At 48.2% G+C, this 13,877-nt stretch overlaps 1 pseudogene; it reads right to left on the bottom strand.

The window, feature by feature from the left end:
- Window positions 1-11,672: 11,672 nt before the first annotated feature.
- On the bottom strand, window positions 11,673-13,516 carry LOC149329465 (uncharacterized; annotated as a pseudogene).
- Window positions 13,517-13,877: the final 361 nt, after the last annotated feature.

Genomic DNA, 13,877 nt, shown 5'->3' with positions numbered 1-13,877 from the left:
ATGGCGTTACACCATTCCCGTGGCTATATCGACGTCCGCGCTATTTCGATGCAATTTCGACATATTTGCCTATAATTAATTAACTAACTAATCTAGAGTCATCAAACTTGGCTTCTGCGTTCATATTTTCATCCTCTATCTGAAGCAAGAATTGGCTTTCATCTATCTTTTTTAGTTCCCGAGTTAAACGCGTGTGACACGCTTTGTCAGTGGACGGACGACAATATGAGCCATTATAAGCTTTCGCCTTAAAGATAAGGTGGCGTCATCAAGCGCCCGTGTGGCCCACAGAGCAAGACGCACACCCCGACTTCAAACAATGCTATGCACGTTGTTCGTCTATATATATATATACCGGGTGTCCCAGCTAAATGTAACCACACTTTAAACAATGGCGCAGTGTACTAGTTCAGTGAAACCAACTCAGGGTTATTCATATTAGCGTGGCCTAGTCTTGAGTATTTTTTCTCTCTTCAAAGTTAATTAATTAGTTAAGTTTAATTAGCTAACTTTTTAATTATTAACTTCAGGAAGAAAGTGTCAATGCAAAAGTTTTAGATGACCCCGAGAAACCGCTAGTCGTGCTGTTTCCGTCAAGTTGCGATTCACGTAGCTTCATTTATCGGCATGAAAACAAAACTGTCACGTCACCTGCTGGTCGCTCACTTCTCTGCCCCAATGTGCACTCAAAGTCTCATCGAGGAGAAGACTTCAGAAAAAATAAATGTTATTCCTTAAGGCGCGTCTTGGGACGTTGAAGTGGCACAGTTGTCATCTGGAAGCTTTTTCTTATTGTGCGGGTTATGGTTAAAGGCGGGTAAAAAAACAACGTTACGTAAATGTTACTTTGCTGAAAATGTCTCAGTAAGCTGTTTCTCAAAGCGATCTACAACTTTTCCATTGACACATTGTTCCTCAAGTCAATAATTAAAAAGTTAGTTGATTAACGGTGGCGCTAAGAATTAACATGCGGAAAACCAAAGTAATGTTCAGCAGCCTAGCAAGGGAACAGCAGTTCGCAATTGGTAGCGAGGTGCTGGAAGTAGTAAGAGAATATGTCTACTTAGGGCAGGTAGTGACCGCAGATTCGGATCATGAGAGGGAAATAACTAGAAGAATAAGAATGGGGTGGAGCCCAGATGGCAGGTTCTCTCAGATCATCAATGGTAGCTTACCAATATCCCCGAAGAGAAAAGTATACAATATCTGTATCCTCCCGGTACTCAGCTATGGGGCAGAAACGTGGAGGATAACAAAGAGAGTTCAGCTTAAGTTAAGAACAACGAAGTGAGCTATGGAAAGAAAAATGATAAGTGTAACGTTAAGAGATCGGAAGAGGGCGAAGTGGGTGAGGGAACAAACGTGGGTTAATGACATCTTAGTTGAAATCAAGAGGAATAAATGGGCTTGCGCAGGGCATGTAATGCGAAGGCAAGATAATCGCTGGTTCCTTAAGGGTAACGGAGTGGATTCCAAGAGAAAGCAAACGTAGCAGGGGACGGCAGAAAGTTAGGTGGGCGGATGAGAGTAAGAAGTTTGCGGGGATACGGTGGCCGCAACTGGCAAAGAACAGGGTTAATTGGAGAGACATGGGAGGGGCCTTTGCCTTGCAGTGGGTGTAGTCAGGCTGATGATGATGATGATGATGATCAATTAGTCAACCTTGAAGAGCGAAAAAAGAAAACTGCAGACTAGGTCACGCGACTCTAAACAACCCTCATTTGGTTTCAGACGGCTAGGACATCCCGTGTTTTTTAAAAGGTTAGCTACACTTAGCTGGGACACCTGGTATACTCGCCACCAGTTTTCGTGAAATTCGTTCCAAATTTGTGGCGCAACATTTTGTCGTAAAACATTTCAGGTGGTGTCGTACGATTCCTCGATTCGTATATCTTAGATGTGGCTGTCAAGCTAGAGGCCAGCTTGAGGCAAGGATACGAACATTGACATGTGCACGTTCGTATAAAGATTGTGATGCAACGGTTCGTCTTTTTTATTTATTATTTATTCGAGGACTACTGGAGCGCCCGAAGGCATGGTTGCAGGCGTGATGTACAAGGAAATAAAGCATTGCAAGTGCCATAGTCAAATGATGGTACTATTCGAAGGACACATGAAACAGCCATAAAAACATCAAAAACACGCAAACACACACGTACATTGAATTGTGGAATCTTAGCATAAAATCAGTTTATGAATAAAGGCATGAAACACTTCAACATTTGTGAAGTCAACGATGTTTTTAGGCAGTTTGTCCCACACAGATATTTCATGTGGAAAACAAAAATTCTGAATTCTGATAAGCGTTACTTTCACAACTGCATTCTTGTATCTTAAAAGCGTGGCCACAACGTGCAGATTCAAAATGTGGCAGGAGAACACAGAGCTTTATCAATCCGAGTTTTATCGCACTAGATGGGTAGAACATTTCCCGCGCAGGAGCCTAGTACTAAGAAGTTCCCAACGAAAAGGTGCTTCCATTGCTGAAACGCTGTGTTGAAAATTGTCGTCACTGGCGACACAACGAGCTGCGCGGCACTCTACGCGTCCTAAAAGACCTAGTAATGCAACCATACGCGTATCCCACTCCGCACTGGCATATTCAAGAACGCGTCTAATGTGTTTCAGGTGCAGCAGTTGTTCTACATTTTCTGGGGCCTCCGGATAGTGACCCTCCCATTGCCCTATATCCTTTCCTGGATCCACCCGGGAGCTTACATCCCCAACTGCTTTCTCGACATCCATCTACTCGACCCCCTCGCTCATATCCGTTTCCAATGCCCGGCGGATCGACTAGCGCGGAGCCTGGAGCACCTGACCGTATGCGCGTAATGGGAGACCCTGTTGCGCTCTGCGGACACGAAGAAGGTTGCGATGGACCAGGCCGCTGACGTCACGGACCACCATGAGCGTCTCAGTACAGGGGGGCGGTGCGGAGCCCTGGTGGGGCTTACGTGTACTAACACCCTCCTCCTCCTTCCGGGTGGTGTCACACGCTTGCGTGTGTGTGTGTGTGGGGGGTCATACATCGGCCAACGGAGACGCCGCACAGTGGATCGCACGGTCTCATGCTTTCGCTTTCCCGCACGTCAGCAATCATAAGTGTATGGGCCGATTTTTTTTTTTCAATTTCCATCGCAGTGGGCCTGCCGGTGTCTGGAATCAAACACTGCGCCTCACCAACCACAGCAGCATGCCAAAGATATTGTAGCAATGAGGCAAATCATTCAAGATGCAGACGAAATCGCAGCGAAGCGCAGAAAAGCAGCCGACAATGATTTCAAAATCGGTGACAACACGAGAATGGCAAGCAGAGACAAGTTTGGCCTAAGTCACAGCCCAGAAGCCTGTAGAATACGTTCAGCATGAAGCAGAAGATTCACGAAATATTCCTCCGAGCAGTGCCACTCTTTGAGGAAGCCTTCTTTCGCCCTCCTCCCACTGCATCTGGCGGCAGCAGCTCCCACTTGACGTGAAGGTTGTCGTTCTCCACGTAGCCCCGACGGATAAGGTTGTCCAGGTTAAGCCATTCGCCATCTATGTAAGCGCTTGCGTTTTGAGATTCTTGCGGCCTTTCAAACCATTTGCCGTAACTCCCCATGACTTGGAAGCCCACCCTTGAGCAGTCCTTGGGGTGCACAACGCTCACGCCGACTTTTTGTTTGAACGGCCACGGGACCAGGTCGTCCATGTCTCCTTTGTACAGAGCCAGGACCACATAAAGATTCACAGATCCGCCAACTTTTCTGAGGCAGATTCCAGGGCACAGGCAATATCCACGCAGATACACCAGATTGTGGTCATACTTAGCAACGCCTTCGAGCAGCGCCTCTTCTCTAAGTGCATTCACACCTGGTACAACAAAGTTGCAGGCCGTTACTTGGAGTTGCGTATACCGCAAAGCTTCTGTGATTCTGTCGAGTGCCGTCTCGCTGTATTCTTTCAATTCGGCTTTAAACGAAGCAGCAATGTTCGTCACAGTTTCTCGGGTAGCTTTTGTCACATAAACCAGTGCGTCTCTCAGCGTTGCACTCGCAGGAAGATTATTTAGTGTATCAACCTGTGCTGTCAAACCATTCTGCTCTTCCTCATTGCAGACAGTCAGCTCACGAAGAAATTCATTTGAAACCTCTCTATTTGGCTCGGTTTTAGCGGCCAGTTCCTCTTTAATTGTTTCTCTGAACTTAGTTATGCCCTGTGAAATTTCGTTGAATCTTTCACTGTGCGTGCCAGTGTCAAGAGCGATTTGTTCTACGCATCGTCTGATTTCTGCTATCTGATGTTGAAATGCTACTGGGAAAGAAGGGAGAAATTGTTTTTCCTCCTTGCTGCCTGTTCCTATTTGGTCTTCGGATTCAACTGCTTTCATTCGTGTAGAGCAGTCTGATGTCAGATGAGAGCACACGTCCACGCAAAGAACCTTGGCTGAACACATGGGACAAGTAACGGAGTGGTGTCCGCATTCGGTTTGAAAATGGCGGGAGATCTCCGAAGCAGACGTCACAGTCCCGCAGCCACATTCGTTGTTCCAGCAAGCCACCTGCAGGGATAATGGAGACAGCGTTTACATAACAATCATATCTGCTGCTCTATGTGCTAAACTGCGGTCCTCTCGGCGTTTGGAGCGATTTTAAGCTTGGTTTTAAGGAGCGGTTCGCCTAGGCATTTAAAGCGCGACGACAGCATGAGGAGAGAGGGAATCGCAACTGTGCACTCGGAGTGCACTCGGAGCGTTGTGTGCTGAACAAAGGAGATGCTCATTCATCTCTTGTCGTCAGAGCTTCGCAAGCATTTAGAGCAGCGGGTTCTTTGAGGCTGATAAGGTATTACATTCGCAAACGTTGTGACAGTAAGAATACACTAACGAAAAAAGAGAATATTTCCTTACTTTTGTCTTTCGAGGAAATGGAAGCCGTGCAAGATGGGATTTTTGTTTCTTGCACACAAATAAATGTTGGTATTACATTTCCAAGCGCTATATGCTTCACCTATTTGAAGCCCGCATCATGCTTATCTTATCAACGCTCTTGAAGTAGGACAAAACACAGCAGCCAGATTCATTCATTATTCATATTCCTACGACATCAGTGTGTCAGGGTTGAAAGATAAATCAGGGTTATCACTCCTCTCAGTTTGTCATCGCATCGCCAGCCTTTGCTTATTCTACAAATTTTACCACAGTTCACTTTCCTGCGCGCCCTACATCGCCCGCCAACCCGCATATCTGATCGCACTTGTCATCCTTTCCAAGTTTCTCGACCACGTGCCCGCACGGTCACTTTTGCAGCCTCATTTTCCCCCGTACCATTGTGTGCTGGAACGACCTTCCCAGCGAGATTGCAGCCATCATGTGCTCCGTGACCTTCGCTGATAATCTTCATGCTCATTTTTCATCGTGTTGACACTTGCCGCCAACTAATATTGTACCCAGCCCTTATGTAATGCCCTCACCGGGCCTTTGAGGAAAATAAATGAAATGAAATGAAAACTGACTTCTAGTTAGCGTCTTGTGCCCGTGGACGACACACCTCAATGCACACCATCCCTTATGTTAGAATACTTTTGACGGCTTCGAACAGAAGCATGAACATCAAGGCAGCGAGTAGGCCGAATCGAGCCTCCAACTTCCCGAAAATTCTGTGCCCCTGATTTTGCTTCAGCGACCTGCATAGTGGCTGATAAATCGTCTCGATCGCTAAAACTCTCAGCAGGTTGAAGATTTGTACTCTTGTCCAACATTTACAAGTTTCACGGGGTAGAATGAGGGAAGGAGGGGGGGGGGGGTGACCACGCGTCAGCTACGAGGGCCAGAAACGAACTACCTAGCCTTGGGTATTTGCGAAAAAAAAAACCCAAACCGTGATACCTGTTTGCGCAAACTCGAATAAACCACGCGACGATAGGCGCACAAAACCGAATTTTTATTCCCGTTCTTTCGCTTCACTACAGCGAGAACACGTAACAATTCACAGCATAGTGCGCGTTTAAACTGCTCGGTTCTCACACGTTTCAACGAGAGAATTCATCTCCTCTGCACGCTCACACTTTTGTCCACTGGACACGAGCAACGGCCATGCAAAGCTTTCTTTGTGCAACGATGAGAATTGTAACGAGGATAAGGAAAAAAAAGTCAGTTCATTTCGGTAATTAGGCCAAATGCGGATGTGGGAGCACCGTGATGTGTTTCGGTGCTGCGCCTCTCTGCTAGGTTACGGTGGTTGTTGGCGTGTGTGTTCTGTCATGAAAAACTGAAAGAAGCACATGGAAACACCTTCCACAGCACCTGCCTTGTGAAACTGTGCCACTGCTCACCTTCCCACCGGCTACACCTTGACAATTAAGCCCCCAGTGGACAGGTGAGCAGTGGCGCAGTGGCACAGGGCAGGTGCTTTGGAAGGTGCTGCCATTTGTTGGACATTGGTTTCTTGTGTTGGGTTGCAGCCCAGGTCGCCATTCCCGAGCATCCTCTTCCAAGTAAATGGGCTACCGCCTGACTCGGTGGGCACGTAGCCCACCACACGGTATGCAGGTGAGCATCCTGCCACAAAACCGGCTTCAAGAAAACACACAGCACCCACATGCGGGGAATGGCCACTATCGGAGCTAGAGCACTAAAACAAGTGAGCTCGATGTCTCTTTTTTCATATTCGCTCACCTCTCTTCTCAGCAGCTGATCGGCAGGGCATTCCTTACAGTCGACGTCTCCATCCTGGCACTCGTACCCGTCGAGTGGACAGACGTGCAGGCCGTCCTGGCCGCATCGCTCGTAGCAAGAATCGCACAGCACGTGCATGCAGGGCAGCCAAGCGGTGACCTTGCGCACGAGGCCACAGGTGCTGCAAACTCGGTTTGGAGGAATAGGCTTGACGAAGTTGAGGGGCTTCCAGTCGAGTTCCGGAGAGAACCCAACGAGCGTGTACCGGAAAGTTGCAGCATCCATTGCTCCTCACGGGCGCACGCAGCAAAGGTTCATTAAAGAAATGATTTTTGCGGCCCCATGAAGCGCTGTTATATCGTTCTTTTATTTTTATCAACAGGCATCATGGCGATAATCGCAGCCATTCTGCAAGCTTTTGCCGAATATTTTACAGCGTCTGCGCGAGTGATGTACACAATCTATCTTTAAAGCTGGCAGAGCATGCGATTTCGTTGTACGCTAATAATTCTCACGCTGTGACGTTGAAACTTCGCCTTGGTAATTAGTGTTTGTTGATTAAAAGCGAAAAATACGCTACTGAGGTCTGAGTTGACCGGCTCGGTCAATTCTTTGCTTGGTCATAGCCACCGGGGCCTGTATTCAATGGAAGCCGAACTCCAATATGTCTGCGATTCATCGGCGCTCTTGGTACAAGTTGACCGAAACTTGTACTGAGAGCGCAGTGCAATTTCGCCGCATTCTGAGGTCTGGGATTAACGGATCGACGTCATGCATGCCAGGGCCCTTGAAACCAATCACTCCCCATTCAGGCGACAGCTATAGGAACCCTGTTACATAGGAAACACACCCGCAAACACAGAGCGGTCTCAAGGCTGCTTTTCGTAACGTTACAGACATCCGTACAAGGTTTTCGCGACGTAGCAGACTGCGAGGCGAATGATTCAGAGCCCGTGCTTGCGTCTTGGAGTTATCTCCGTCGTCTGCTGTGGGCCATTTTAATAACTAAATCCGTTGCATTCTTGGCTGCGTAGACCGAGCTGCACTGCTCATGTTTCGAAGGTAATTGACCATTGAGGGCAAAATAGCGCTCCTAGAGGAAGCGCATTATTACGTCACCAGCCGCAGTTGTACGAATGCAAGAGTGGCCGAAGCATAAGTGCTTTGCTTTCACGCAGTTTCGCGCCTATACAAGCGTTGCTTTCCGTGAGAACGGGATATTTGCTACTTCGTGATGAAAGCCTGTTAGTATGGACTGATCAAACATTCCACTTTTATGTATCTTTAACCGCAACATAACCACTACGTAACCGCAACGTGTGAGCCGACGTAAATAACACTATAAAAATATGCAGTGGCAGCTCAGCTAGGCCAGCTATACGTAGCGAAAAATATTTCATCTAATGACATTTCTGTAGTGACACGCCGTCGATGTCGTTCAGCTGCTTGGCGGTGGCGTCTCTTCGCGAGACGTTCCTGCCGATCTTGGGCCGTCTCGGCTACCCGCGTAGCCTTTCTCGCCTCTGTTTCACGCTGTCGGCCGGCCTAGTACCATAAGACGACATTTGGATCGGAAGACTCAATTTCGCTCAGCCTGTACTGCGGCCGTGACGAGCACGGCCGCTCTCTTTCTTCCATGGTGCGCGTCTGAGGAGCGAGCGCATCGCTTCCGGCTTGTGTCCCAGGTCTGCGGCGCTACTCTGCGCATGCGCAGTGCACCGCAGCGCCTGCGGCGTCATGGTTGCCATGGTAATGGTTGTTGTGGTAACGGCGCATTCGCAGTAGTGGTCTTTGGTAGGCACCACGAAATGCGCATTTGGTAGCGTAGTGTAGCTTTCGCTGCAAAAACAAAATTGCTGATGGGTTGAACATGGCAGCACAAAGCTTAGAAGTCAGTGAAAGCGGGACAGATGGAATCGTGATGATGAAGCTTTTGAGCGGCGTATGTGCGCCAGCATCGCCGTATTCGCGTAAGTGCCACACTGCATCTGGTATGGCATCTTGACCTTGCACACTGCGTTCAGATCCGCCCTGAGGTAGGTATTTTAACATCCGAGGTTCTCTTTGCATAATAGGGACTAGGACGAACTTGTTCAATAGCCACTCCAGCACAAACTAAGGCAGAGAATCACCGATCAGAAAAGAAGCGACGAACGCGTGCATGAATTTAGCGCTTTTAATCCTGGTAATTATGTTTTTATTATACACGGTCAGGCAAGTTACCTCTTTCTAATGTATGTGCATTACTCGACGTCATTGGTCTCATGAAACACTTTCATTATTAAAGGTTTATAAAATAAGATTTCGCTCTTAAAATTCCTTCTGTGCAAGTACTATTAGTTCAGTGCTGTAGACCTTAACGCATTAATTCCTTGAGGCTTCTATCACTATGACTGGCGTTAACTGGGCTCCTTCTGCTGCTTTGTGTTCGCGGCTGCCTAACAAAAATAAATACATGTTGACGTGTAACCTTGGTTGTATTTTCACACCCGGCCAAGGCGGTGGAATTTCGATAGAGGCGAAATTCTAAATGCCCGTGTATTGTGCGATGTCAGTGCACATTAAAAACCCACAGGTGGTCGAAATTTCCGGAGCTCTTCACTACGGCGTCCATCATAGCCTGAGTCGCTTTGAGACGTTAAAACCCATACACCACAAACACTATTTTCAGAAATTCATCTGGTATTAGGGGCTTCGAACCCAGTTGGTGAAAAAAGGGGAGTTCCGCCCTTGTACTGATAAAGGTGCAGTCCTTAGCCAGCCATTCCTGAAAAAAAAATGGAGGTGTCTGGATACTTTCTAGACCAGAACGTTCAAGCGCCACAGGTAACACTGCGGTCTGCCGGAGATTTTAGCTCCTGCTACAATCATCTCTTACTCTGTCAGTGAAACCAGTTAGCGCAAGAAACGGGACGGCAGAAAGAGTACCCACCAAGAGCGCTCGTGGCGTGCCCTCTTTCTGCCGTCCCGTTTCTTGCGCTAACTGTTTTCATGGATAACCAACAGGAACAAATTAACGCGTTCACACTGTCAGTGTTGAAGATGTGACAGAAAGCAAGTCCAGGACAAAGCTTTGAAGATGTTCGACTCATAGCATGAGTCAGGCAGGTTTTTTTCCTCTGTTCTATGTTCCTTCTTCTTCTGAGTCAGCCAGACGATATCGAAGATTTCAGAATACACTGCGCTGAAATCATTTCCAAATATTTAGAAGGGGGGCGACACAATTTTGCCGTCAGGGTGCGCCCTTTCTGCACGTTGTCCAAAACCTTTCTTCGCACGTTGTATCTGCTTCCTGCAGCATCCTCCGAAGCCTTTTCTTCCCCGCATACCCCGGGCCGTATCCTCTTCATCAGCGGACTCGTGGTTGCTTTCTCCATTCTTCTGCTCCTGCTGCCTGTCGCACCCGCAGACGCTTCCTTCGCACCAGGAAGCCAACGCGCTCTGTCGGTTATTGGAAACGTGGTGCTGTTGCGCAGAGTTGCCCCACTTGGCACATGGTCTGCTGCAGCAGCGACGGAGTGGAGCGACGGAGCGGAGGCGCTTCGGAGCAGTGACGGACCACCAGTCGTGTTTCGCTCATTTCGTAAACGGCTGCCCCGGTCACGCGGTGGTCCCTGGTTCGAACCCCGGGCCAGGGGGCATTTTTCTTTATCAATGAAGTTTCTTGCGCTTGTTTCCTTTTCTTTGTCGTCATATGACAGCGCTTGGGAGGATGCTGAGGAGTAATTACTCCCTTAATAGTGGCATATGATGTGTTACCACGTTGTCGTCTGTACCATAGCCGTTTGCGTTTTTCTACAGGTTGCTCAGATAATCAATTTTTCGACCTCCACTTCTAAGCCTTCGTGTTTTTGATGAACTCTCATTTCTTGTTTCTCCTTACGGCTAAGTATTTTCTTGCGTTCACGCTTATAAGCATCATTTTAATCAGTTATAATTGATGCCAAATGCTTCTGGAGAGAATGCCGCAGTCGTCAAGGTCACGTGCAATGGTGGACTTCAGCAACCCCCGCAAGCCACATACCAGGCTCGTTATGTACGCTTCCACGGTGAACTGAATACAGAACGAGTGAAGTGAAACGCAAAGATCCAAAGGAGGTAACCTAAGTTCAGAAATGCCAGTGGTTCAACCCTGCCGAACCGAGTTTCACGTAGCGAAAGCTTCAAGCAACTTGCCGCATTGTTCCAAGATGTACTTTTTTTTTAATCGAGGTGTTTGCCATTAGGCATAATGTTAAAAAGAAAGTTATAAGGAGTGTACTTCACTACACGTGCGCGCCTCAGCGCGCTCTCCTTCCTCCATAGCACACAGCTCTGGTTATATATACCCCGTACCTTATGTCACAACTGTGAATTGTATCACGTGACACAATGTGATTACCATGTGACTTTCTTACTGCCTGTGCCGATAACTTCCAATGTAAGAATTCAATGTCAAAGCTCAAGATCAAAGTTCAATATCAAAGTTTAGTGTCAAACGTCACTGTCAAAGATGAAATGTCAATGTCAAAGGTCAAAGGTCGTGGTCGAAGTTTAACGGCCAAGGTGGCCCACTAAGTGGACCGCACGTGGTTAGGTATACGTGCATAGCAAGACTAACCATGACTCATCTGAAGGTCGTCTCAAAGTCATTCGGAGGCTCACGGAGAAAAGCATCCCAGCGATAGTAATGTAGCTTTCGTTACAAAGCTTAACAATGGTGTAGCTAATATGCAATTTGCAAGGCCCGAAAGCTGCTGATATGAAATGTATACGGTCCACGCCAGCATGTCGTTTCAAGCGGCTACTATTGCTTTCCTTTTGTGCTTGCCTTTCACCAATCGAGTTACCATGCCTTTACCATGCGTTTACCATGCCTTTGCTTTCAGGTCATTTCACGCCAAACTCTAGTGTAGGCGTGAACCGCCCTTGAAGACCGTGAACCATGACAGCAAACGCTTGGAACGAAACCCAGTTTATTCAGTGACGCACACACATATACGCAGAACTGCAGCCCCCTGGCGGTGTTCACATTCAAAAAGGAAACAAGAACTAACTTTACAACATATTCCCTCCCTTTACGTTAAGGTTAGTGAATTAGTGGATTAGTACGTATTACAACATCTCAAAGGATTTACTAATATCAAATGCACATGTACATGTAAACCATTGCAGTTTGAAAAAAAATGATCACAACACAGTCCATTCATGCACTCTTCACCTAGAGTTCACACTGGCCTACATGTAGCCATATCGGTCAGGCGGTCGTCTCTTGCGAGGTGGCAGCACACGGCGCGGAGGGTCCGGCGTTGGAAGCAACGCCTCTGTTGTGTCTTGAGGTGGGTCCGGAGTGTGAAGAACTGGTCCGAGCAATCCTGGAGCGTCAGAAGGCGACCCATGCTGAATGCGGACACACTCACCACTCTCACTGAGGTTCCACGATTGAAGCTTAGACGCAGTGGGTTGGACGGATGGACGCGTTTTGGCCTGGTGAACAGAAGTCTTAGCCAGACCAATGCCCTGTCCAAACAGACAATGGAACTCTTCTCTTAAGTAGCTGGGGAGCCCATCATAACACGGATGCGTTTCTTTTACAGAACATCGTTCTTGGCTACCAGCTGCAGTGGCAGTTGTCTCAAGGCAACAAAGGAAATCAACTCTTAGATTAAGAGCTCTAATCGCATCGATACCGAGAAGCGAAGTGCCCCGATACACGACATAAAACAAAATGAATGCTGTACGAGCCATGTACGTAACCTCAGAGACAAAACATCCATGCACCGGTATGGGCTGTCTTGAATAGTCCAATAACTTAACTAGCGGGGCAGTACAGTGTGCTTTACTGGAGAAATGCTGGTTGAAGAGGCTGTACGACATAATGGAAACTGCTGATCCCGAAACAAACTAAGAATGCTACGCTGGTGTTTCCTACTAAGACATCAATATGGATACCAGGGTGAGTGGATGCGGCCACTACCAGAATGTTTGCAACGTCACTGCGTTCTTCGCTGCTCAGTTCCCGAACAGAAGCAACGCGTCGATCCTTATTGCACACTGACTTGAAATGACCGACCCCGCCGCAGCAATGACAGCGTTTCCCTTTAGCCGGGCAGTGGAACGACGCAGCCGAGTGCTGATTATAACCGCAACGAAAGCAGTGGAAGGGGGCGTTGCTCTTGGTAGCAATGTGCTGTGCACTTGTAGACGCAAAAGCTTGGACGTCTTGAGTAATTTGTTCTAGCTGAGTGGCCACAAGCACAGCACGCGAAAAAGAAAGACTCGAGCCATCGAGCAACAGACGCTCACGGACATGTTGCGAAGAAATGCTAGTCACGAACTGATCACGGAGCGCATCCTCAAGCACGGCGAACGAACAAGCAGCTGCATGCTCACGTAATGCAACACGATACTCGTTGATAGATTCCCCTGGCTGCTGGACGCGTTTGCGAAAACGGTGACGTTCTACGACGATATTGGTTTGGGTGGTAAAATGGTTCCCCAAGGCTGTAACCGCATCGTCATATGGCGAAAGTGCCGTCTCTGTCTGTTTTGGCAACAGTCCGGTGTTTGCGCCCTCACTATCTGCTGGCAGATCCTTAGCGGTAGCGCTCTCACCTTCTTTGGCGTCTTTGGCTGACACAGGAAGGGTGAAGAATATTCGCTGGCCTTCGACGCCCAGACAGTGGATAAGAAGTGCTTTGCGACGCTCTGCCGAAAAATCAGACGCTCCCGAAGCCAGCTTGTAGTTCACGAATAGACGCACCCATTGTGACCAAGGAACAGCCGGGCGACCTGGAACAGGCAGAAATGGGGGCGGTTGTGCGGTCCGGAAAAGCCCATGACTGGAAGCGAAAAGGTTGTTACGCCCGCTCTTCCGTTCATCCTCGTCGCCAATGTAGTGTAGGCGTGAACCGCCCTTGAAGACCGTGAACCATGACAGCAAACGCATGGAACGAAACCCAGTTTATTCATTTGGTTGGTTGCGACTGAGAGAAGAATGAAAAGGAATGTGCACGGGCCTGCCAACTGGCTCAAGCCGAGCCACCACAAGAGAGTTGAAAGATAAGAGCACAGAGTAAGAGAGTAAAGACGCGCGTCGCAACAACCGCGTCCGCCGGGACGGACGCTGGCTGAAAAAACAGATACATGGTCGCAGCCCGAAGGCCGCAAACGTTGTTGTTGTGACTGAGAAAAGGATGAAAAGGAAATTGCACGGGCCTGCCTACTGGCTCGAGCCAAGCCC

Source organism: Amblyomma mixtum, chromosome 9 (genome assembly GCF_055824585.1).
Source record: "Amblyomma mixtum isolate Tamu chromosome 9, ASM5582458v1, whole genome shotgun sequence".
In the NCBI taxonomy this organism is placed as follows: domain Eukaryota; kingdom Metazoa; phylum Arthropoda; class Arachnida; order Ixodida; family Ixodidae; genus Amblyomma; species Amblyomma mixtum.
The sequence above is the reverse complement of the archived record's forward strand: the minus strand, read 5'-3'. Positions and strand labels throughout refer to the sequence as shown.